The sequence below is a fragment of the Trachemys scripta genome, chromosome 6 (genome assembly GCF_013100865.1).
Source record: "Trachemys scripta elegans isolate TJP31775 chromosome 6, CAS_Tse_1.0, whole genome shotgun sequence".
In the NCBI taxonomy this organism is placed as follows: Eukaryota; Metazoa; Chordata; order Testudines; family Emydidae; genus Trachemys; species Trachemys scripta.
In genome coordinates, this window is record NC_048303.1 from 75,933,383 (window position 1) to 75,957,373 (window position 23,991).

At 42.4% G+C, this 23,991-nt stretch overlaps 1 protein-coding gene across 1 annotated transcript in view; it reads left to right on the top strand.

Annotated features, from left to right (window-relative positions):
- The first annotated feature begins 19,441 nt into the window (after nucleotides 1-19,441).
- MEGF10 (multiple EGF like domains 10) overlaps nucleotides 19,442-23,991 on the top strand; it is a 144,507-nt gene continuing 139,957 nt past the window's right edge. Inside the window, exon 1 of the mRNA XM_034774364.1 lies at nucleotides 19,442-19,762. The gene's annotated coding sequence lies outside the window, so the exon portion shown is untranslated. The remainder of the gene's footprint in view (nucleotides 19,763-23,991) is intronic.

Sequence of the window (23,991 nt, forward strand, 5' to 3'; positions counted from 1 at the left end):
TTCTGATAGTAACCAGGCATGGCTTGGGTATAAGGGCACCTATATGGTCAGAGTCTGATTCTCTATTGCCCTACACCTCATGTGGTTCTTTTCACCAGTGAAAAGTGCATGTGTAAAATGCTACCATTCTGATTTGGTAGCATTTTATACACATTTTGCACTAGTGTAAATTACTCTACAAGGTACAGGGCTACAGCAAGTTGGCTCCTGGGTCTTTTCATGGCTGAATTAAAATGCAAGGAGCCAAATTCAGAGTTACACCAAGGATGAATCTGTCTCAAATACACTACTGTAACTTAATGCAGGAAGTGGGCTTGAAGCCTGAACAATAAGAGCTGTGATGGTATAGTCCATCCTTTCTCTTTTATGGCAGACATGTTAAGATGAGTCTGCTGATTTAGTCTTTGTCTGAACGATTTTTTCCCACACTCTATTCAGTTTTCATTTAGTTTTGAGGAATAAGACTTTCTATACTATGTTTCAGTTGGCTAACTATCATTGAGAATTTTAAGGAATAGAGCTACTTAGGAGTCTAGAAAAGAGCAGATTATCCAGTGAATAATGCTGGGATAGGACTAGGGTAGTGGAAGCAGGGGTTATAGATTAGTATTCTGCCAACATTTAACCACTTGCCCAAGAAGTAATTGCAAACAAAACCTTCAGGTGGTGGCTATAGAGAGAGTAAATGGGTTTTATGTGGTAACATATGAGAGCTACTTAGTATCACTTCAGAATTTGTGGAATGGCTGTTTAATTGCTTTTTGCATGTCAAGTACACTTTGAATTCATTCTGTGATGCTAACGGCCTGGAAAAAGTCATTTTCGGGTTAAAGACAACACAGACTGGTCTCCAGGCATAAATTCACTGAGCATTTAACTTCATATTGCAAATGCAACCAAATTCTGTGGACTTCATCTCTCTAAAATTAATCAAGCGTGATTCTCATCTACACTATTTTACACTGCTCTCACATATTATACTTGTACCAGGAACATTAAATTTGCACCCACTTTAAGGCCCTTGACCCTTCTAGAACAGAGTAAAAAATCCTTAGTATAAGAGAAAATCTGGCCAAATGTCTGCAAAGCTGCAGAACTATCACCTGATTATAGATAGAGAATTTGTTTCTATCCATTTTTCTTATTCACAGTTCTATAAAAATTGCTTCAAAACTATGATGCTGTAACAAAATCCTGGACAAGATACTGCTGATTTTCAGTTTTCTTCCAAACCTTTCTGTAAATCTTTCATTCTGACAGTAAAACTTACAATTTTTAATAACAGCTCTGATCATATTGACTTTGTTTTTATGAGGATTTCATGTATATTTCATATTCCAAGTGATCATTTATGCTATATTACTAGTTATTGAATGTTGTAAAAAAGTACTTATGTGCTTTAATTGCTTTAATCATATTTTAAAACATAACAAATTTTCATGCTAAAAATCCTGATTGCAGTTGCTTTTGCACACTTATTGCATAAATCTGGCTTAGCAGGATATGCATTTGAACGTGAGTCACTGGCAGAATTTCTCCCTTTTCAGTGAAGAATTTCTTCATTTCCAAAGAGCATAGCATTTTAACTGTGAGACTCATATTTTTAGCCTCTGATTCTGCCATTCTTATTCATATTGAATAGTACCTTCCTTTGTGAGTGAAATGAATGGAGCTAATCATGTAGTAGGGCACTATCCAAATTGGGTAAAAGTAACAGAATTGGGCCATTTATGGAAATCTTTCTTATCACAGGCTTCACTTTGAAAATGTTGTTTTTGGTGGTGTTTTTTTTTTTCTTTTAATCTGACCAAGATTTTCCAAAGTGATTAGTGATTTTGGGGGACTAACCTGAGACATCTTAAAGACATTTCAGAAAACAATGAGTTCTCACCCTCTGAAAATTAGGTCCCTTTAAAAGGTGTCTCAAGTTGAGCACTCAAAAATTAAAGAACCCAAAATCTCTAGGGTTTCTATTTAAATAACTTTATTTCTAATTATATAGTGCCAATGGTATATGGTAGTAGGTCTCTTGAAGATAAGAATGAATACAAAATCTCTGCACTAAGAAGATTGCAATCTAAATAAAAGAGTATGCACTTGAAGAAGGTTTGCCCAGGATTTTAACTAACAATGGGGTAAATGTCTAACTATTACCTTGGAAAAAAATATGGACCAGATTCTGCTCTCAGATATAATACTGCAGCTAGTGGGGTTGCACCAGTGTAACTGAGAACAGTATATGACATCTGTAGAAAGTATAAACAACTTGGGACATTGTTCACGTAGGCTAAAAACAGATTTTAAAACATAGGGGCCAAATTTTGTCCAATTTATACTCCTTGGAATCTCATTGACTTCAGAGGAGTTTCATTGGGCTTAAATAAGATGAAGACTTATTTTTATGTAGTCTCTTTTAAAAAGTCAAACAAATAACATATGGCCTATCAAGGCTTGCCCTTAAAAACCCAGACAATAAAATCAATCTGCTAAATATTATACCATAAGTACCCACAAATCTATTCCCTCCTTTCCCAGTGATCTCTTGAACTGATATGCTGGTATACTAATTACATGAGTTCATTGGCACTGACATTTTGTTCCAAACTCCATCCACTGTTTGTGCAAAATGAGTTCTTCTTAAAATTGCTTATCCTAATCTTTTGCCTGAATTTCAAGTTGTTAACCCTTATTTTCATATTAACTATCTTAAATAGCTTCAGTCCATTTCTTTATAATTCTCAAGATCTAATAAGTAATAGACCGGTACAAATTACTCCAGAGTGTCCTAGTTTTCTTATCTATAGAAAAGCATGCCTTTCATAATATATGACCATCCCAAATCTTGATTAATTTCCTTTCAATAACATGATGATCTGCTCAAAATAGCAACAGTAGAATAGTTTTCCTTAAAAGCTTTCAGTGATGCCTTCAGAAAGCTAGATAACATTATAGAAGTAGTCTCTATACTTAGTATAGTCCAACTACACCCTCTTCTTAGGGATTTTTGTGCTAACATTGATTAGTTACTAAGGCAACTGGAACATCCTCAAAGTTGATGATGACTATCTCATGATTATAAGACANTGGCCTTAAACTCTGACTCTATACTAGGTTCTGAGGGAGAGTATTCTCTAGTGGTTACAGACTCTTCTGTCTTTGCTTCCTTCTGACTCTGTGCCTCCCACACCTCAACAAAGCCTGATCCCTTCCATCCCTGGCTTCTCTAGCCTATCCTTGTCTCTCATAGCCTATTCTCGGCTCCTTGTCTCAATCCCAACCCCAGTCTCCATATTAAACCCCATCAACACCTTTTCCTAGTCTCCTGCTCAGCACCGTACCCCTTTGAATTCCAGTCAAACAGCTTCCTACTCCCTGGATCCTGGGAGGGGGGAGTGGGGGGGAAGACAGGAGGGGAGGGCACTGAGAACTCAGGAGAAACAGTCCTTGGACCCTGTCATCAGTAATTTCAGGGGAAGTCTTGCTTGACTTCTGCAGCCCTGGGCTGGTACGTATTCAGTACAGACAGAAACATTGGAGAATTTAACAAGTCTCTACTGAGCATGTAAGAACAGTGGTTCTCGGAGGCTTATAACTTGGCCAAATTTGGATGGATTTTCACAGGGACAGTAAAAGGCATGTTCCAGACCACAGGGTGACCCCATCCTGCCAAGTTTCAAGTACAGAGGTGCTAGAGTTTCTCAATAAAATGATTGTGATAATTTTTTAAATATGGGTAGAACAATGTATTTTCCCCTATCTTATTCTGGGATATGGCTGAACCATTTTTGCTGAAATTTTCCAGAAATATTCAGCCTGAGGCAGTCACACAGCATGGAAAACTTCAGTCCAAATAGTTAAAGACTGGCAAAGTTATAAGCAACCGAGAGCAGGGTTGTAGATTCATAGATTCTAGGACTGGAAGGGACCTCGACAGGTCATCGAGTCCAGTCCCCTGCCCACATGGCAGGACCAAATACTGTCTAGACCATCCCTGATTGACATTTATCTAACCTACTCTTAAATATCTCCAGAGATGGAGATTCCACAACCTCCCTAGGCAATTTATTCCAGTGTTTAACCACCCTGACAGTTAGGAACTTTTTCCTAATGTGCAACCTAATCCTCCATTGCTTCTTGTTCTAACCTTAGAGGCTAAGATGAACAAATTTTCTCCCTCCTCCTTATGACACCCTTTTAGATGCCTGAAAACTGCTATTATGTCCCCTCTGTCTTCTCTTTTCCAGACTAAACAAACCCAATTCTTTCAGCCTTCCTTCATAGGTCATGTTCTCTAGACCTTAATCATTCTTGTTGCTTTTCTCTGAACCCTCTCCAATTTCTCCACATTTTTCTTGAAACGCGGTGCCCAGAACTGGACACAATACTCCAGTTAAGGCCTAACCAGTGCAGAGTAGAGCGGAAGAATGACTTTTCATGTCTTGCTCACAACACACCTGTTAATGCATCCCAGAATCATGTTTGCTTTTTTTTTGCATCACACTGTTGACTCATATTTAGCTTGTGGTCCACTATAACCCCTAGATCCCTTTCTGTCATACTCCTTCCTAGACAGTCTCTTCCCATTCTGTATGTGTGAAACTGATTGTTCCTTCCTAAGTGGAGCACTTTGCATTTGTCTTTATTACACTTAATCCTGTTCACCTCAGACCATTTTTCCAATTTGTCCAGATCATTTTGAATTATGACCCTATCCTCCAAAGCAGTTGCAATCTCTCCCAGTTTGGTATCATCTGCAAACTCAATAAGGGTACTTTCTATGCCAATATCTAAGTCGTTGATGAAGATATTGAACAGAGCTGGTCCCAAAACAGACCCCTGCGGAACCTCACTTGTTATACCTTTCCAGCAGGATTGGGAACCATTAATAACTACTCTCTGAGTATGGTTATCCAGCCAGTTATGCACCCACCTTATAGTAGCCCCATCTAAGTTGTATTTGCCTAGTTTATTGACAAGAATATCATGCGAGACTGTATCAAATGCCCTACTAAAGTCTAGGTATACCACATCCACCGCTTCTCCCTTATCCATAAGACTCGTTATCCTATCAAAGAAAGCTATCAGATTGGTTTGACATGATTTGTTCTTTACAAATCCGTGCTGGCTATTCCCTATGACCTTACCACCTTCCAAGTGTTTGCAGATGATTTCCTTAATTATTTGTTCCATTATCTTCCCTGGCACAGAAGTTAAACTAACTGGTCTGTAGTTTCCTGGGTTGTTTTTATTTCCCTTTTTATAGATGGGCACTATATTTCCCTTTTCCAGTCTTCTGGAATCTCTCCTGTCTCCCACGATTTTCCAAAGATAATAGCTAGAGGCTCAGATACCTCCTCTATTCACTCCTTGAGTATTCTAGGATGCATTTCATCAGGCCCTGGTGACTTGCAGGCATCTAACTTTTCTAAGTGATTTTTAACTTGTTCTTTTTTTATTTTATCTTCTAAACCTACCCCCTTCCCATTAGCATTCACTATGAGACTGGGGGGAGGGATAGCTCAGTGGTTTGAGCATTGGCCTGCTAAACCCAGGGTTGTAAGTTCAGTCCTTGAGGGGACTACTTAGGGAATCTAGGGCAAAAATCAGTACTTGGTCCTGCTAGTGAAGGCAGGGGGCTGGACTTGATGACCTTTCAGGGTCCCTTCCAGCTCTATGAGATAGGCATATCTCCATATATGTTAGACATTCCTTCAGACTTCTCAGTGAAGACTGAAATAAAGAAGTCATTGAGAATAGTAAGTATTGGGTAACCTTAACTTATAGGCATCACTACCTGTGCCACTCATATGCACATAAAATGAGAACTCAAAGAGAACTCTGTCAACTTTATATTAGACCTTCCAGGCACAGGTATTCCAGGCAGAGGCTGTGTTTGTTTCTGATCCCTGTCTCTTCACAGTTCTAAGACTGCACAGATACAGGTCCTACCCCTAGTAAATCAGCTTTCTTAACAGACTGTCACTACCACCCTTCCTCAGGATGATCTGCTATCTTCCTGTTAGTCCCTTTGTTACCCAGGGTTACCTAAACCCAAAGCTCTTGGTAACTTTACTCTCTGTGAGTTGGTATCCAGAAATAAACCAAGGGAGATGCAGCACCTCCATCTGCTATATGTCTGGCATAAATCACAAAAAGTCAAGTGCTTTTACTTAAAGCCTTTACTTAGTCTCCAACACTCTCTCCAGAATGCCTTTACTCAAAGTCCCTGTTTTATTTAGTCTCAAGGACATACAAACATAATAGGTTCCAGAGCACCCCCAAACAATAGTTACCCATGCTCTGGGGGAGGGGTCTTTAGTGGTCAAACAACAAGGTTCAAGTGGCCAGCTAGCTTCCTGTTGCTGGGGATTCCAAGAGATGTCCAAAAGGTCAAATCCAAATCCCTCAGACCTGTCTACCCCTTTTATGTTAGTAACTTCTACAATTATATCAACAAGTCAACCAAAGAAAAACCATTAAGAAAGCACTTTTAAAGCTCTTATATAGATGTGCTTTTGGAGAGTCCGCAGTCCCACACATGATGCACCAGAAGTCAAATATAGATAGACTTCCTGTTTTTCACAGACGCTTACCCCAGCATATCAGGTAAGTCGCAGTCAGGCCCACATCTTGTGACCGCTCCCTCCCCCAGCTTTGCCTTAGTGATGCTAAGGCTGGTACAAAGGCTTACAGGTGCTACTCTTGGCAATAAGCACAGTAATCAATATTCCATCCCAATAATTGGCACTGGCTTGAGCACCTGGCTGGTTGCTAAAAATGCATTCAAAAACCTTGAAATGCTGACATGGCCTGAGAATATCCCCTTTGTGAAATTTTCAGATAAGAAGATCACAAGAGAAGGTAAATTCTGAGCTTTATGTGGAAACCAGATGTTCCACATTATAATTTGAATGTTTTCTCTAAACGAAAAGACAGACTTGATCAAAGACATCATCATGCAGTCAATTTATCTCAGCAATTCAAGTAGTGGGACTGAATACTATTCATTTAAAAATGCTATTTATATGGAAAAATATCTGATCATTTCATGCTTGTGATCTGAATTTCTTCCTTAGTATTTTTCTCAGTAATATAATAAGATATACCTGTTTTATTATTTTTATTTCTAGTTTAAGAAAAAACACTTGTTTTAAACCATATTTTCAGCACATTCCATCATGAAGAAGGAAAATATCATCACTGAAACCATAGTGTGAATCACAAAAAAAGTATCCTATTTTTTAAAGGTGCAGGCAATCTTATTCATAACTCAGCAGTATGAACATTGAGTAATTCTGACCCAAGTTTGTGATCTTTTATTCTGTCATTGTGACATACCAAATATCTCCTATACTATATTAATTATCTGTGTACATATTTCTTTAAAAAGACTATCTTAAAGGTATATTTTAATGTATATTTTCCCAATACGTAATGAAAGATAATTTAGAATAGGAAAAAATTGTCTGTGTTCTACTCAGTATGAGAGAAAGTATTCTATATATCTCAGTGAAATGCTGTCAATAATTTAAATAGGGGATTCTAAAAACTGTATGATAAACCCTATGTAGCAAGGGGAATGCATTTGCAGAGAAGCATAATGGGATAGGTATTCATTAGTCTTCCTATTTAAGCAAAAACAAGTTGTCATAAGCATAACCAAGGATGGAGTCAATACTATTTGGCAAATAAACTGAGATTAAGATGCCCTCTGCTGGAAGTGTTTATACTTTGCTCCTGAAACATTTGCCAAGTATAGTGGGAGGCTAGCACTGTGTTTGACTTGTATGATTTTGAAACGGAAGTCTTAGTGTGTGGATTTTGAAGGCCATCTGGATTTTTTTTTTTTTTGTAACCTGTCTATCACTTGGTATAGTGTGGGCACTCCAAAGGCAAAAAAGTTGATCTTCATAATTTTTATGATCGTTTTTAAGACAGGGCTGGCAGGGGTTTTGATGAGTTCCAGTACACCAGTACTACAGTTGGAGCATAGACCTGACACAGTCTCATTCTTATTCCTATAATGATCCCAGGTTTATGCACAGTGTGCAGTCATCATTAAAAAGTTAATAAAAGACACTTTTACTACATCTAAGATGCTGCAGTTTTCTCCTGTGATCAGAAGATGAATTACTTCACGATTGCCCTGCTGTTGAAAATGCTGATTTTTGTAATAGCAACCTCTGTGTGGGATGACTGTGCAACTCAATGTGAGCAAATGATTGTAGCATTTTGGGCAAGTCTGCTTAAAACTCAAATTGAGTCAATCTGTGGTAACTAAATTTATAAAATTATGCATTTACACACAATACATTTTAAAAACATTTAGTGTGTGTTAATTGAGGAATGTTATAGCCCTTCTTTGGTTAAGGAGAAAGAAAAAGGAAAAATACATTGTTCTTAATTAATCAATTAGAAAAATGATCCAAATGATCTAGAGGCAGTGTGGTCTAATGTACTAAGTACAAGAATGGGAACCAGCATGTTCTGAGTTAAGCAATTCTGATTCTGGCCCTGACTCACACCTCTAAATTTTCTGCACCTGTAAAATGGGGATAAATACTTATCCAGCTCACAGGGGTATTGTGAGGGTTGATTGGTTAATACTGTTATGCTGAGAAATAGGGGTGACTTCATGAATCACAAACTTCTTTGAGTTTGGTGTGAATGCACCCTTTAATTCATCCTGACAGATATGTTAATTGATCAGAAACACTCCTCCACCCAAAAGACATAAGGGAGTTGTGAACCCACCCAGGTTTTTGGACTGAGTGAGTTGGAGGGCTTTCGCTGAATATTGTTTTTGGATAGAGTAGAGGTGTGTGGGAAGGCAGAAGAAACAAACAAACAAAAAAATCTGGGAGTGACTAAGGCCTGATCTACACTGAAAATGTAGCTTGACATAGCTGCATCACTTGAGTTTGAAAAATTACACACCCTGGAGCACCATAACTGTGCTGCCTGAATCCCTGGTATAGACTCATAGACTTTAAGGTCAGAAGGGACCATTATGATCATCTGGTCTGACCTCCCACATGATGCAGGCCACAAAGCCGTCCCTACCCTTTCCCTTGACTCTGCTGTTGAAGTCCCCAAATCCTGTGGTTTAGAGACTTCAATTAGCTAGCGATCCCTGCCCCATGCTGCGGACAGGGCTGGCTTTAGGCCGATTCAGCCGATTCGGCTGAATTGGGCCCCGCGCCAAGAGGGCCCCGCGCTGCAGCTGTCCACCCCGCCCCCAGCTCACTTCCCCCTCCTCCCCTCCCCTGAACGCTCTGCCCCCTGCCCTGCTTCCCGCGAATCAGAGATTTGCGGGAAGTCTGAGACGAAGCAGGGGCGGGCCGGCAACACAAGGTAAGCTGAGGTGGTGGGGGCGCGAGAAGGGCTCTGGGGAGGCGCGTCCCATTCCCACAGGCCCCAGCGGCTCTGGCCCGGCTTGGCTCCAGACCGGCCCCCGCAGCACGGCGCAGCCCGGGTCTGGCCCGGCCCCCGCGGCGCGGCCCGGGTCTGCTCCGGCCCGGCCCGGTCCCCGAAGCTCGGGTCCCGTGGCACGGCTCGGGTCCCCCCCCCCCAGTGCGGCCCCCCGCGGCGTGGCTCGGGTCCCGGCCCCCCGGCACGGCGCGGGTCGGGGCTCCCCCCCCCCCCCCCCCCCCCCCGGAGCGGCTCGGGTCTCCCCCCCACCCCCTCCCCACGCGGCTCGGGTCTCCCCCACCCGGCGCGGCCCCTGCGGCGCGGCTCCGTGTCGGACCCAATCCTGGCAACCCCGGCCGGAGCGCGGCTCGATTCCTGGGGGCGGGGCTTGCAGCAAGCCCCGCCCCCAGGAATCGGGCCCCGCTCTTGCTAAAGCCGGCCCTGGCTGTGGAGGAAGGCGAAAAACCTCCAGGGCCTCTGCCAATCTACCCTGGAGGAAAATTCCTTCCCGACCCCAAATATGGCGATCAGTAAAACCCCGAGCACGTAGGCAAGATTCTCCAGCCTGACCCTCATTAGCCATTATACTATTATACTATTTACCTGCCATGGCACGCTGTTCCTTTGACTAAAATCATGTTATCCCATTAAACCATTCCCTCCATAAACTTATCTATAGACATGACTATGTCAATGGAAGAATGAGCTGGTCAACCTAGCAGCCATTGCTCATGGAGGTGGACTTAATATAGCAATAGAAAAAACCCTTCTGATGTTGTAATGTGCATTGCTGCTGTGATGTAGCTATGCTGCTGTGGCCTCCATAGTGCAGACAAGCCGTGAGAGACAGCCAGCCAGAAGAAGCAGCATGGTGTCCTAGGAGAAACCTGAAGCTTTGGGTCAAGGGTGGAGGCTGAAATGATGTTCTTGGTGCTGTGAGCAAAAGAACCTGTTTCTTGCTATTTGATTCATTCTGTGTTCAGAGACCCAAAACGTTGTACATTTGTTTTAAATAAACAAGATTGCATCAAAGAAAATACCAGACTCCACTAATTTCTACTTTCAAATGGAACATTCCCAGGGCCCTGAAATTTGACCAGGGGCTCCGGTCGAAAAGAGGCAACAATACTTTGAAGATGTAGAACTCTATAAAAGTGATACGTATTAATATTTTTCTAAGAATTCTAAAGACAGTGGGGGTGGTTCTTACAAGGAAATATAGCTTGCAGAACATCTTGCTCTTTGGTGAAACCAACTGGTAATTATATGCAATGTTGTAGCCTAATGGGTCTCAGGATACTACCCACTGACTTGTAATTTATATTTGTGAATGGCTAAATTCTGTTAATTCCTCTGATCCTAACAATAAATTCTATCCAAATCAGTGTGGAGAGCTAAGCTGATGAATACTAGGAAAAATGTGACTAATGTTTTGATGTGTTTAAAGAGAAAGTTGCAACTTACTTTCTTCAAATACACACAAAGGGCCAAATTCAGATTTTTTTTGAGTAGTCCTTTACTCTGCAATTAGTTGTGTTAAAGCCAATGAGACTATTCATGGAGGGAGGTGATACTCAATGCAAGAATCTCCTTTTCCTGTGTTTTGCTGTTTGCCCCATTGTGATGTTGCACTCCATATGTTTTATGGAAATATGTTTATAAGTGTGAATATAAAGTAATTGGAATATGCTTTATGCAAAAGGTCTCTTGTAAGGTATCATTACAAACCTTATCTATTGAGGGCTTGGCTACACTTGCAGCTGTAGAGCACTTTAAGTTAAACCGGCCTTTGGAGAGCACACTAGGGAAAGCGCTCCAATCTGTCCACACCAAGAGCTGAAAGCGCACTGGCATGGCCACATTTGCAGCACTTGCAGCTGCATTGGAAGCGGTGCATTATGGGCAGCTAGCCCAGCGTTCAAGTGGCTGCAACGTGCTTTTCAAATGAGGGTGGGGTGGAGTGTGAGTGTGGGGGGGAAAGAGAGTGGGTTTTTGGGGTGCTGTGTGTCAGCACGCTGTCTTGTAAGTTCAGACTCCCCTCCCTCCCCCGCCTCTCACTCACTCAAAGGAAACATTAACTGTTTGTTTTTTTTCTCAGACCAGATAAGCAGCCGGCACTCCGAAACGGAGCTTTGAAAGGGCACTTCCGCGTCCCGAGTTCACAACAAAGACAAGAGAGGCCACTTCAGTTAAGGGGATTATGGGACGTTTCCGGAGGTCAATTAGAGCGTTGTAACATTATTTCTTGTTTACACTGTCACTGAAGCATCTCACCCAATACGCAACAGCTGTTAATCCTCTTGGGGAGGTGGAGTACCAGGAGCGCTCCAGCCAGGGAGTCAGAACACTCTACGTGTCTTGCCAGTGTGGACGGGGAGTAAGGTAGAGTGCTCTGAGAGGCTTTATTGCGGTATAATGTGCAAGTGTAGCCAAGGCCTGAGTGTGTATCATTCTTGTAGCTGAAGCTAGAAATATGAAGTATTACTCTGAAGTCCTATTGTAAACTATGCAAAGTGTGGGCCATTAATGGTGGTTTAGAAACTTGATGGCTCCCATTAACCAGGATAATTGGTTGTAAATGGCTCTGTTTACTTGTAAGCCTTTCTGTGTTCACGTGAGTCAGGCCAGAAAGAATGGAGGCTTGGGGTCTCACAGGACATGTGACCATGTCACCTGGTACTGGAATCCATCTTAAACCTGGTGCTTTTCCATTTAGAAGATGGGGTGCAGGGCCGGCCCACAACATTTTGGCACCTGAGGCGGGGAGCTCAAATGATGCTCCCATGCCCCCTTGCTTGGGCCAAAACTTTGAAAGGTCTCAATTCTGCCTTCTTCCTGTTCTACTTCTCTCATGGTACTGCTCTGCTACGTGCCCCAACAAAGGAGAACTAACAACTTAAAATGCCTTGTTCAATTTTAAGTTACACTTAACTTTCCAACACCTGAACAGCAAATGTAACTTTTCTTGTCTGAATAGTAAACACTGGTATTTTTATCTGTTTGAATAATCAAAGTGGTGCTTTCCGTGCCTTCTTGGTTGCAAAGATTTGAACTGCTTCCTGAAGGTTCACAGTCTGGACCAGCTCATGCTCTATTGAGATGGCTGCAAGGCCGACCAGCCTCTCCTGTGTCATTGTGGAGCGTAGATGTGTTTTTATTAACTTCAGCTTGGAGAAGCTGCGTTCTCCACTGGTAACTGTTACAGGAAGTGTTAGAAGTATGCACAGAGCAACAAAAGCATTTGGAAAGAGGGTGGTCATCTTATTTGTGCACATATATTCCAGAACCATCTTTGGAGTTGATCCTGCTGAAATGTATCTTGAAAGGGCTTTCAGTTCATCACCTAAATCACTCGCATCAATATCGCACATGTCATCATGTGTCAACACTGTCTCTAGTGCCCTGCGTTGCTGGTGTAGGTCTTCAGGTATAGTGAGGAGTTTTGGAATATCATACAACATCCCAAATATACTACTGTGTTCCTTGAGCTGTATGAAACGTTCTTCAACTGACTGTATTGCACAATCTAGCACCTGGTTAAAGAATTCAACTTTGAATTGTTGTTTGGAGTCTCTTATGGGATTATCCCGTGCCTCGTAATCAAAATGTCATCTTCTTCGGTGACTCTTGTATTCTTGAATGGGTGGGAAAACAGCTTCAGTGTGAAGTTCCTCTGCCAACTTCTGTGCACTCTTCAGAACGTTTTGAAATCCCTCATCTGACCGGTAACACTGTAGGTATGACTTTGCTTTGTCCAGTTGTTCCATTGCTCCAGATATATCAAGGTCAACACCTGGGAGTCTCTTGCTTACAACATTTATTTCAAACAGTATGTCATGCCACAACACTAAGCCACACAGAAATTTGAAGTTATGTATGTTTCTGGTGATTCCATTTCCCTCTGCCACTGTTCTCCCATGAACAGTTCCTGTCATAGCATTATCCTCCATAATGGCAATTATGGCATTATCTATCTTCCCAATTTGGTATTTGATAGGCTTTATCGCCTCCACTCGACTTTCCCATCATGTGGCATTCAGTGGTTTCAGTGTCAGAGAAGATGTTCCCAGATGTTGCTTCAAAATTTGCCATTGATGAGTTGATGTAGAGAAAAATAAATAGATGCTTTGAATTACATTAAAAAATTCAGCAGCCTCACTAGAAGCTGATGCTCCATCACTGACCACCAAGCTCAATGAATGAGAATTGCATGGGACAAAAAAAGCTTGAGGATTTAACTCTCAGATCTGTGTCTGCACTCCTCTGTTCTTTCCTCTCATGTTGGCACCATTATCGTAGCCCTGGCCTCTCATGTCAGCTATCACAATTCCCGTATCTTCCAGCTTTTTAAGAAGCACATTTGTCATACCAGCTCCTGTACTGTCATCAATGTCAATACATTCTAGAAAATGCTCTCTGACAGTCACCATTGCAGGGACATTTTCACTAGGTTCTGTTGTTGTTACAAAACGCACCATTAAAGTCATTTGTTCCGTATGACTGATATCAGGTTTGCAGTCGAGAATACCAGAGTAATATCTTGCTGACTTCAGATCTGCCACAATCTTCTGTTTGATTTTTGTTGCCAGTAACTGTATGATCTCAGTTTGAATTGTTTTTCCAAGGTAGTGGTGTGTGTACATTTCTTGGGTGGTGACTCTTCTTAGATGCTCCTGGAGTACAGAATCAAACTCCGCCATCAGCTCCACAATTTGAAGGAAGTTTCCATTGGTTGGCTGAATCTGAAGTGCCACACAGTGCTAGGTTTTGGGTAGCAAGCATTCTCACAATGGCAATGAGCCTTTTCAGAACATTTTGCCAATAAAGAGACTCTGATGCAATCTTCTCTTGATGCTGATCATCTATGGTGGCCTTTAACCTTAGTCTCCTCTCAAGCTCTTTCCACCTATGGAATGCTCTCTGGTGACTTGCTGCCTCCTCATGGCATGCCAGATTTCTAGCCAGATTTTTCCAGTCCTTTGTTCCTGTAGAACCCAGTGTGGCTGGAATATTAGATTGGAAGAGTTTGCAACAAAAACAGTATGCAGCATTCTGGGTTTTTGAATACATAAGCCATGACCTCTTCACTTTGTCACCATTGGAGATTTCATGCCAGTAACGTGTTGGATGGAAACTTCTATTTTAATTATCTTTGGGGAACATGAAGTTTTTCACTTGCTGTGGCCCATGCAGTACAAGGAAGTCCCTCAGGCTACTGGTCAAATGGGTCCACAGTCCTTGATCATCTAGACTTAAGGAACTAAACTCAGCAGCAGCTGTTTCTTGTGCCTCCACCACACTCTTCTCTGATCTACACTGTTCTTCAGGAATGTGCATGGTTACATCCATTTGAGATGGAGATATGGATGCTGCAGTAGCTGCCAGGTCACCTGCACCCTGACTAACTGGAAGATCAGGCATTTCCTCACCACTCACATCCTCACTGGGGCCGGAAGGCTGACCATGAACATTTGTGTCTGTGTATCTCAGGAGAGCTCCTTCCTGTTTAGATAGGAAAGCTTCCTTTGCTTTCTTCCTTTTTCTGAATGCTGCCCCAGAGAGATGTTTTCTTCTTTCACTTATGACTGCTGATCTGTGCCAGCTATAGTGGCTCTCAACACTCCATTGAAGGGGACAAATAAGCAGGCTGGTAGCAGGGCCTGAGTGAGGGAAGATATCAGCGTCTTAATGGCCTAACTGGCTCCTACTACTTCAGTTGACTGCCTGTTCTCCTCAAGTGGGTTCAGGGAAGCAGCAGGAAACAGGAAGCTCCCTGAGAAGCTGGTGTTAATCAGTCCAGGCTCCTGGGGGTACATAAGAGGCTCCTCCTCCTCCTCTCTCTCCCGGCAGCTCCTGCTGCTTTCTGTTATTCCCTCTCAGCTTTTCGCCTGCCTGCCTGTTATGTCTCTTGTGCCCTCCTTCCTCCAGCAGAGCACTCCACCATCTCTGTGCATCTAGAGCAGAGAGAATACATATGCACAAGCAGCATGCACAATTTTCTACACTCTGGGTCCTAGTGGTGCCCCCCCCACACCCAGTCTGGCACATGAGGCAGCCACCTCAGTTCGCCTCATGGTAAGGCCAGGCCTGAAGGGGTGGGGACCCAGAGAGACACAGGAATCCCACCTTGTTCCAAAGCTATAAAAGGGTTTGGAACAGAACAAAGGGAGCTGCCAGTCATGAGAAATCCCCTAGCTACCACCTGAGCTGGAACTAACAAGAACTGTACCAGGGGAAAGGATTGGGCCCAGACTAAGGAGGAGTCTAGTCTGTGAAAGAAGCTTATTGGAACATCTGTATTAGGCTTAGACTTGCATGCTCTTGTTTTATTTTGCTTGGTAACTTACTTTGTTCTGTCTATTACTTGAAACCACTTAAATCCTACTTTTTGTACTTAATATAATCACTTTTTGTTTATTATTAAACCCAGAGTAAGTGATTAATACCTGGGGGAGCAAACAGCTGCGCATATCTCTCTATCAGTGTTATAGAGAGTGGACAATTTGAGTTTTCCCTGTATAAGATTTATACAGAGTAAAATGGATTTATTTGGGGTTTGGATCCCATTGGGAGCTGGATGTCTGAGTGCTGGGGATAGGAAACTTGTTGAGCAGTTTTGGTTAAAGTCTGCAGCTGGTTCAGACCCTGGGTCTGTGTTGCAGCAGAGTAGCATGTCTGGCTCAACAAGACAGTGTTCTGGAGTCCCAAGGTGGCAAGGAAAATGGGCTCAGAGGTAGTTTCAGCATGTCGGGTGACAGTCCCAAGGGCGTCTCTGTGACCGAACTCATCGTACTCATATAAGCATGCATTAGACTGGGTAAAGAGGAGGAGCAACCAGTAAACCCTCCAAAGGGGTAAAGTATCAACAGGGGTCAGTACTATTTATTCTAGATCTTTAGTTAGCATTCAGAATTAAAGTGTTCATTCAGTATAATTGTACTTGCTGATGATATTAGAATTGGAGGGGTAGCAAATGCATATGAGTGCAGAATTCAACTACAAAGCTACCATTTCTTGGAGGGATTAGAACAGGTGACGCACTGCAACAAGATGAGTTTCAAAATCCAAATAAATGTGGAGTCATGCACTTCGGGAGGGAACAAACAGTCCAGCTGCTTGGAAAGCAGAAAGTCCAGGAAAGATTCTCCCATAAAGGCAGTTAGTAGGTAGCAAACTAAATATGAGTGATACCATTGCATCAAAAGTTTATCATCTTCATCTTCAGTGCTTATGATCAGATGTGCTACATTGTTCTGAATATGTTGAAAAAATCTAGCCATTATAGGGATATTTAATTTAAGTGCAGCATGTCAGCATGAAAATTTTATTTTTGTTTTATGAGTTTGTCAGTTCTCACCATTATTTATTTAATAATGTTTTGTGTTTCTAATTCCTTAGAGTTTAAATCAGTATAAGACACCTATTTTAATGGAAATAGGTATTTCTAAGCAAGACAATGTGACCACGGATTGTTTTTTTAACTTTAAAAGTATTTTTGTTATTACTCACAGACCTTGTGACAGAAGATCAAGGATTTCCTGTGGCTAAATAGTCTTTTTAGGTATTTCTCTTGTCACTTATTTTTCACCTGAGTCTGCCACTTTTACACATGTTGAAAAGAACCTCTACAAGCAGCTCTATTGAAATCAGTAGGACTGCTCATGTGATACTATTTAATGAGTAAAGGTAATAAAATCTGGCTTTTTGTTATGGTTACACAAATCTTGACTGGTATTGATGTTTCTGGTTTCAAAAATTGTACCTGATATTACTTGTTCCTCTATTTTGCTAGTACTAAAAGAGGACATTAAAAAAACTCTCAAAATTATTATTATTATTTATTTGTATTCTGATAGTACCCACTAACCTTAGTCAAGGATGAGGGACCCACTTTGTTAGGCACTGAACGCACACACAAAGGAAAAGACAGTTCCTGGCCATAGCATTTTGAGACTCTCACAGTCTTCAGCTCAGTCTATTTTTCTCTGACATTATCTTAGCCAGAAATATTTATTTGTGTGGGGATCCACAACGTGTGGTTAATTTTCAGCATATAAATGGGGGAGGTGGAGGAGAGGAATAAATGCAATCTTTGTAATTCTACAACAATTACAGATTTTTTTAAACTAACTTTTTTATTTGATGCAGTAAAAACTCCTTGCCAATATTTTCGTTAATGTTCTTTGTCTAACATAATGACTACTCTTATTACTGTAATGAACCCAAGCAATAGGGTTTGGTACTAATACTTAAAAGATTGTTGCAAACAGCAGGTGGCACTATTTTCAAAGAAATTTCTTCAACCACAGAGCACAAAAGCTTCACTTTGTCACTTCTCTCAATACAGAGTGGAGTTTTCATAACTCAATTTCTAGATACTTTCCAAAATGAAAACTTTATTTACAAAATTATAAACACTTTACTTGGTATAAGAAGCTATACATATCTTACCAATGTGCAAAGACAACCACCCTACCTATTTGTCATAAGAACAGTAGATGTATAACTTGCAAGGTAGGAGATTTGCCAACATTACAGTGTAGTGGGGGATTTTAGTCACTGCCTTTCTTTATTATTATCTGTCCAAACTATATTCAAAATAAAATTAAAATATTGTTTTCTGGGCAGCAACCATGCTAAGAGTAGCAGCTAGTTCTCTGCACTTTACATTATTAGTGGGGGTTGTATTGTGCCCACCTCTGAAAGCCTTGAAGTTGTTTTGGGCATCTCTGTATGATGAAGTGACTATAGGCTGCCCACTTTTATGAATGGGTTTTTGTTTTCAGTGCTACCCACTACTCTTTGAAGGGTGAAGAAGGTTCTGACAGCTTGAAAATATTTTGGGAGAAAAGTAAGGATGCATCTTTCAACTCCACTGAAATATAGTGATATAGGAGAACTTAATAAAGGAATAAAATAGAAATATGATCATTTGCCTTAAAAAAGGGTGGGGATGCTGGGTGTGGAGAGCGCCAAGAAAGCATCCTTCCTGAATAGGAACATTTGTCATGTTGCTGTACAAAGGCTCATTTCTAATCCTACCTCCTACTATGTGTATGTTTTCTTTCTGTGTGTGTGTGTGTGTGTGTGTACGTGTATGTACACGTACATGTGTGCTAGCTCCTTCCTTGGCTGTCACCAGGGATGCGCTGGCTCTATGTAACAAACTGCCCCTCCATGAGAGAGAGAGAGCTATGAGAAACAAATACTAGGCCTAAAGTCCAGACCATCCTATGTAGCTTTGTCCTGCATCTATGCTTGGGGTGAAAGAAAGCCTGGACAAAACTCTCATTTCAGGCAGCCAGGATTTCCCCCTAGATACTGCATGCCAAATCCCTGGCCTTGCTGTTCCTTGGCAGAGTTCTAGTGCAAAGCCCTTGGCTGATCTGATGCCTGAGGAGTCTTCCCCCAGGTAGGAGGGGACTTGGGTGGCATTTTGCCATTGCAAGTGGGTCCTCTGTGTCTGGGCAAGAAATCATGTCTAGGGCATCCCCACAATCCTCGGCGGTGTGGCTGCCTGGGCCAGGCATTGGACCTCTCAGGCTGCTCTATCTTGCCTGGAGTAGCAGCCCGGCCCCTGGCCAACCTCAGGCTCAGGGGAGTGCAAAGCTGAGCACAGCTTGCCCAGCGCAGAGAGCCGGCCAGTCGTACCTACCGCTGACGGCTGCCTCGGGGTGCCTTTCTGTCCTGCCTGTAAATCTCCTGGCGTGTGCGTCCCCTGGCTCCGGGTGGGGCCGCTCTAGCTACGGGCGCCTCCCTGCCCCGGGGCAGAGGGGCATTTCACCAGGCAGGGTATGGGTGGGTGGGGAGGTCTCCCACGCCGGCCAGCCAGGCTGGAGGCAGCAGCAGCATCCTTTGCTCCGTCTCCCTGCCTCTCCCTGGGGCTGGGAACTCCACGCCTCTCGCTCGAGCGCGGCGGCGGGGCACTTGCCATTGGCCGAGGCGCGCTGTGGTGTCACAAAGGGGAGCAGCAGGTTTCAGGAGCCGCCCGGGACAGCGGGGGCGGCAGCGGGGGGCACTCGCGCTACGTGCCAGCCAGGGGCGGCAGAGAAGCGTCTCGGTGACTGTCCCAGGAGCAGCCGCAGCTCAGCTCCCCCTGCGGCTCTCCCAGTCTCTGGGAGCCCTCCACACCCGGGGGCCAGCGGGACCCCGCTGTGCGGCGGGGAGGGGATCTAGTTCTCCTGCCCCCTTCGCCCTAGGGCCAAATCACTATGCTGGCTTCAGCTCAGTGCAGCAGCCGGCTGTAAACTAAGCCAGCGTGCCGCGGCCGCAGCAGCAAGTGCCCTGCGACGGGTGCGCGCAGCTCCGAGGAGGACGCTGCTGGGGCGCAGCTCAGCATCTCCAGGGACAGGTAAGGAAGCCTGGCAAGGGCCTGGTGCTTTGCGTGCTCTCCTTGGTAAGAGGTGTGTGTGGTGCGGGGCTGTGCCTGACCTCTGGGCTCCAGCCCCTCCGCAGTGCGTTGCCCCCTTAGCGCGTGGGATTGTGCTGGCGGCGCTCAGTTTCCAAGTGGTTTATATCCGCTCTCCCAGCACTTTGCATGCAGTGGGAGCGCGGTAATAACCCTCTAAGTGTTGCTGTTGTAGGGGAAATCCCCCCAGGTGGAGATTGGGGTGAGCTGGGATTTCATCCATCGCCTTCATATGCCACTTGCATTTCTTTTGGGCGCTTTGTGGATTAGAGTGCGGTTCACATTGGACATTTCGTCCAGAGAACAACACGCTTAGGGTCGTTTACAGCTGCCTTTCGACTCACCATTTAGCTCCGAACATGAATATTTTACCCAGGAATGCTGTTGTCTTTTCCTCTGGCAACTTTGGATTCTTCCTCCCTCCCCACCCAAACTGTTCTTCTATTAGTTACTCAGTGTTTGCAGATGCATTAATGTTTGCAAGGTCCCCTGATGTAGGGGAGTTGCAGTGCCACATGTTCTCGACACTCCAGCAGAGGGTCAGATGCGGATTTAAAGTGTGATGTTTATATTGAAGTCTGTGCCATTCCCCACTTGTTGGGAGCTGAGTTTGTGGAAACCTTGGAGACGGGTTCTCCTTAAACACTGGTTTGATGGGCCCTGTTTATTCTTTATAGTGGTTGTGTATTTGTATTCTTTCTTTCTTGAATGTACATGGTACAGTCAAAAGCATTTCTTTTTCCTGATTTGGTAACTAATTACATATACAGATGCCTCTTGTTTTCATTTTTGTATGTGTGAAGGAGTAACTTAAAAAAATCCTTTTATTTCTTCTCTATAGATAATATACGTTCTTTTAGCACCCACACCAGATGTGATATGTAAATATACATTTTGTTTCAGACTGTTCTTTTAAACAAATAATAAAACAGTCTTCTATAATCCACACACATCCAATTGGTCTAGACTGTTTAGACAGAATTTCTCTAAGTCAAAGCAAGGGGGAAATAACATTTAAATAAGTTTCCTCTGCAAAGAGTAACTTTTTTTCCATTGTCCCTTTGACTTCAAAATTATTCGTAGGGAGCTAATAACTTTACATATTAGTCAAGGCAACTGACTAATCATAATTTTCTTTAGGGTTATCACTGCTGGGTGAACTGGTAAATAGGGATTCAACTCAATACATCCCCAGCTCTCCTCCCTCACGCCTTATAGCACCCTCCTACTCCCTCTCCTTTGGGACTTGATTCTGTACTCATTCAAGTCAGTGAAAACTCCCATTCACTTCAGTGCAGAATCAAGCCTATGACTGGCAGACCACACTAGTAGCAGGGAAACTGTTTCTTTAAAGAGGTTTAATTTTTCTTTGAAGGCTCTTAGACTTTGGCTCAGCTCCTATGGTTCTGACATATTTGGGCTGTACCTGAACAAGGAAAAAGAAAAGGTTTTCAAAGGCCTTTTTTTATAAGCAACTAATTCAGTGGTTATCAAACTTTTGTATTGATGACCCCTTTCACACAGCAAGGGAAGTGCGACCCCCTTTATAAATTAAAAACACATTTTAAAATATTGAATACTATTATAAATGCTGGAAGTGAAGTGGAGTTTTGCGGTGGAGGCTGACAGCTCGCCACCCCACATGTAATAACCTTGCGACCCCAGAGGGGTCACAACTCCCAGTTTGAGACCCCCTGAACTAATTTGATCTCTAATAGTAATTCTGAAAACATTGTACAATGGGAGGAGACATGGGGCTGTAAGTGGGTGTAAACTTGCAGGTTCTGCTCATAAAAATGCACACCTGCTTTATAACTTGACTGTGTTCAGGAGTGTCTGCATAAAGACTTTCACTAGTGTGATATCCTGTAAGCATTTTTGGAGTGCAAATATTCCCTGTTTTTATTTCTTCCAAACCTTAGTTGGACTTCAATTGGAATTATACACTCAAATCAACTATAAAAAATGAAACTCTATTTTCAGAATAGTCTTTAGGTGAATTTCTTAGAGTAAACTAAGAACACGAATTAGTTTGGAATCTTATGAATTCTTCAAAGATGTTGCTATTAGCTGTAAGATACTTCCCTATAGTCAGAATATAAATGTAGTTCCTATGCCATTCACCATGTTGATTCTTTCTCTATATTAGGTGCTTACATTTGGTCTATAATCCTTTCAGTTCACTGAAGGTCTAAACTCTCTATTCAGAATATGTTATCAGCATGGTATAAAAGAGATTGTGTGCAAAACTTAGTGAGATTTTCAACTATGCTTGGCAACGTCAAATAGTTTGGAAGAGAGACCAACAATGACTTTAGGAAAATGTTATTGTTCAGCAACTTATACAACTAAAAATCAGTTTGGAGAAGTGTCATTTGTTGCTGACCTGCACTTAAAAGATGCATTGAATGAGCAGTGGCATGTCCGATATGAGACTGAAACTGAAAGCTGGGTTCAGACTTCAATTTCATTGTAAACAACCCTGAATGGCAGTTGTGCCCAAAAACACAATTCAGGGAGGAAGCATACATAATTAGCTATGTGCGTTCTTCTTGAAGTGCAGTATAGGGTGGAACTGGCTGAGCTGGAGGAGGAATTTATGAAAGTAGCAATTTGGGTGGGCAAATTATCCATGTCTTCTGGGTCCTTAATTCTGTTTCCTTTTAAGTAGCAGTTTTTATTTTCAGTCTCAAGTCAGATATGCCAGCTAGGCAGAGGTAGTACAGAAGATTTTTAATAAATTGGATGTACAATATAGCTTAGACCCAAATTTTCACTTTTGCGTGTGTCCAACTTGTACTCATGCACACCTTGAAAATGTGGGTCTTGTATTATAAAAACTAGATCATTTTCCCTACAAAAACAGTTGGGACAGCCATATTCTCTTGTCATACAACCAAATTTGAAATGTAGATTGGCCTTTAACAAATCTCCTTAAAAGATAAATGACTAACAGTTTAAAATAATAACTTTTATTCAGGGAGTTGGACAGTTCATGGGTTTGAAAGTGAATCTTTCACCTCTAGCTCATTAGTTCTAATCCATAACTGGCCAAAAATGATCATTTGTTGTCCTTTCAATGGTCTATGTAAAATGAGTTGGTTATCTCAGTCTAGTTTTCCCTGAATAAGTTTTTACATCACATAAACTAGAATTGGTATTGGTGTTATTTCACCAAGGAATAAAAAGTCCTGGAGACTGAATTATTCTTTCACATCTAGGCTGCCTCTACATTAGCAAACTTTGTAGCTTTAATTCTCTACATGCAGTAGAAACAGTGGACGCTGTAGAGTGGAAACCTAGATGACACAGTGGTAAAAATGCCTGAGTCCTGTCTACATAACAGCTTCCAGCATTGCTATCACTGGTGGAGCTGCACTGGTTGTGCAATACAGCTAATAAGTAGACAAGATCCTAGAGGTGATTCCTCTAAACCAGGCACACAAGAGGAAAATGTAGGGAACTTTACACTACTGTTGCATGTGCTGTAGATAAACTGGGAATTTCAGTCTCCTGGGTGGTTTGTCCAGCACCTACCATGAGCCTAATGACTAAGGGGGGAGATGTTAGAGGTCTATACAGTCATCACTGGTGTGGATAAAGTAAATAAGGACCTGTTATTTACTCCTTCTCATAACACAAGAACTAGGGGTCACTGAAGTAAATTAATAGGCAGCAGGTTTAAAACAAACAAAAGGAAGTATTTCTTCACACAAATCACAGTCAACCTCTGGAACTCCTTGCCAGAGGATGGTGTGAAGGCCAAGACACTAACAGAGTTCAAAAAAGAACTCTCTGAATTTATCTAGGATAGGTACATCAATGGCCATTAGCCAGGATGGGCAGGGATGGTGTCTCTAGCCTGTTTGCCAAAAGCTGGGATGGATCACTTGATGATTACCTGTTCTGTTCATTCCCTCTGAAGCACCAGGCATTGGCCATTGTCAAAAGACAGGACACTGGGCTAGATGGACCTTTGGTCTGGCTCAGTGTGGACATTCTTATGTTCATATATTTTTTTTAAAAAGGCATATTTAATAAATGAGTGCAACCATCTAATGAGGCAAATAGCTAGTTTTGATTTCTCAAAACCAGTTAACTTGGATACAGAAGGAACACAGGAAATGTCTTAACATATTTAAGTTTAACTGGCAAAAAACGGAGTTGTATTG